Raw genomic sequence first — 3,063 nt, forward strand, 5'->3', positions numbered from 1 at the left:
TTATAGTTCATTAATGTGATAAAATGTTACACAGCCATTAAAAAGAATGAGGTAGTTCTATATTTACTGGTATGGAGAAAATTATATTAATATGGTGGTTTATATATTGAAATAAAAGTCTAAATGAATCTATATTCAGTACTTTGGCATACTTTGGTATACTTTGGCAATTTCACTTTGGTATAGTAACAGTGGTTTAGGCCTGGGAGGTTATATTACAGAAAACTTTTGGTTTCTATGTTGTATATTTCCATAATGTTGAAGTTGCTTAAGTGAATCTATATTTCTTTATTAGGTAGAAAAAACAAGAAAGATAATGTTTAAAGCCTACGCATCCTACTCATTTTGCTTGATTCTTCCTTTCTAGTCTCCCCAGTCATAGAAAGAAAACAAGCTTTTCTAAATTTTGCAAAATTATATTTCAAAAAATGTTACCTCCGAAAAATTTCTGTGACTTACCCACCTGATAAAGGAAGAAAATGGCCATGCTTGTTTAAGATCTGACACCAATCTCCTGTTACCTTCCTGCCTCCTATCATTGAGCCGTATCAAGTTATTGGCCCTTTTCCAGAACATTCAATCTCTTTCTCTGCCCCCAGACCTTAACATATTGCATGACTGACTGTACAATCCAAATGTCAACTTTTTTTTTGAAAACTTCCTCACTTCTAAGTATGATGCCCCTTGATTCTCCATAACACTTCAAATATATTCTATCACAACAAATGATCTATATATTTTTAAAGTTTCCCATTCTCATTAGAGTATGAGCTCCTCAAAGGCAAGGACAGACTTCCCTCTGCCCTTATATCAACAGGTGTTTACTCAGTCCCTGGTTCAGAGAAGGTGTCAATAAGTGTTTATGGAATGGATGCCAGGTAAGCTAGAGGAACTTAGCAGGGACTCAACCAGCTTCAGGATAGAAAGTCAGGGGAAAAAGGCAGAGAATCCAGAATTGAAGTATTTCTGAGTACAGCTTGAATTATGTGAAATTGCCAATATGTGGTTGCTCTTGACCTACAACACCTACTTCATCTCATTCAATCTAATAAAACTAATATCCTAAGTAGGGTAAAATTAGGCTCTGCATCTACCTTATTTCCTTATAGTTGTGATCTTATGAATTTCTCATGCTAGCAGTCATTTGAGAAATTGTATTCAAGATGGTCAACTTGAGAGTATAGAGACAGGGTTGGGTGTCAATCTCTAAGCCAGGTTGTGCTACCATTTGGCCAATGACCAGTCTACTTGGAGAAGCTAGAGCTCAGCAGCCTTGAGGCTGAGTGTCTCTCTTCTTCCTCCCTTATGAGCTCATGGTCTGTTTGGTAAAAGGGGAAACCCAAAGAAACCACAGTGCAGCAAGATCAGAGCATGGGGAGAATGCTTTTCCAACCAGGCTTTTTGCATCTGGGCCATTGCTATTAGTGTGATTCATGGCTTCTGGAGGAGTCAGACAGACACTGTATGAGTATTTTTAAATCTTGAGTAAATTACTCAGTGTGAGACATTTATCTTTAAAGAGCAGTTAATTGAGAACATGTAAAGTAGGTAACATTAGTCCTGAAGTCAATAGGGTTGAGTTATTCCATGGTAGAATCCTCAATTTAATAATGCGGTTTTAAAAATAGATGTATTTTGTCACAATTAAAAATAATACATTAGGTATACCTCTAGGCAACTTCTTGTTTCAGCAGATAGACTACCATGAAATCTTACCTATCAGATCATTGTACTGTTCCAGAAACTTAAGATTTTCCAGAAAATTAGAACTTCCTAATTTGCTTGGTTTTGAGTCTTATTAGGTATATAATATTGACTCTTGTGGTATATAATAGAAAATGAATCATACATACGTTTAATATTGGGATATGAGATTGAAGTAGCACCTAGCCTCATGCAGAACTGAGGATATACTTTTACCCAAGAAGTTTTAGATTTCATCGAGGGACCCACTCTCCTCAAGCATGACATTGATGAGGAAGTAAGCATACACAGACTGCATGCTGTAACAGAACCCAGTGTAATGAGTCTGATCATGTTTTGAAAATGATTCCAGGTCTTATGAAGTTACAAGTTCCTTCCCATTCCCTTGTCATTTGCCAACCTGGAGCTTCTTCCATTTTTTCTCAAGGAGATTGAGCTCTGTATCAATATTGTTCAAGTCTTCTGCGGATTCTTCAGGATGCCTTCCCAACCACTGTGCATCTCTACAGATAAATGGCACTATTTTCTGGGTGTCAACAGTCCAGTGTGGATAATGTTCTATATTCTATAAAAGTGGCAAAGAGGTCTATGATAAAATGGGATTATAATCCTCAAATTCCAAATGGTTTGGAGGGAGATGAGTTTTAAATCTAATTTATGGCAAATTTTCTCTGAGGTGCAACTCCTTCATGTATTATGATGAACCATTCAAGAAAAGCATAGATTAGGAATGTAAGTCTATGAGTGAGAGTTTAGAACCTATCAGATATAACTCTCACTTTCAAGTGGGAAATTGCATCTTTGGAATTTTAAATGACTCACCTAAGCCTGAGGTCAAACATTGATCTTTTAACTCCTACACTGATGAGACTTTTCTTTCCAATCCAGGACAAGATGCCTCTTACTTTTTGTATTTGATTTCATCATTGTGATCCTTTCATTTCCATTCTCAACAACAGAGCCTTGGATTGGGCCCCTTGCATATCCCGCTTAGACTGTCCAAAATTATTTGTGCCTGGACTCTGCAGTGTCTCCCCACTGCCTTGGACCCCTTCCTCCATCCTGGCTACCAACTCTTTTGAAGGGCCTTTGTTGAATTTCTAAGTCCTTCTTAGGGTCTGGTACTACCAAGACTGGCAGTGTTCTTCAAGTGAGATATCCCTGGCCCAGACCCAGACCCATATGGATCCTGGTCTTCATTTGTCCCCCTCAAGATGCTTTCTGACCCACTGCCTTACACATGAAGTCAATCAGATATCCTGAGGAGCTCTAGAACTCATGCCTAGGGGGCCCTCTCAGAGTTTGGTTGTTGGACCCCAATTTGAGTTGGACAATCTGGCAAGCAGATCACTGCTGCTG

The sequence above is a fragment of the Lynx canadensis genome, chromosome B1, assembly GCF_007474595.2.
Source record: "Lynx canadensis isolate LIC74 chromosome B1, mLynCan4.pri.v2, whole genome shotgun sequence".
NCBI classification, from domain to species: domain Eukaryota; kingdom Metazoa; phylum Chordata; class Mammalia; order Carnivora; family Felidae; genus Lynx; species Lynx canadensis.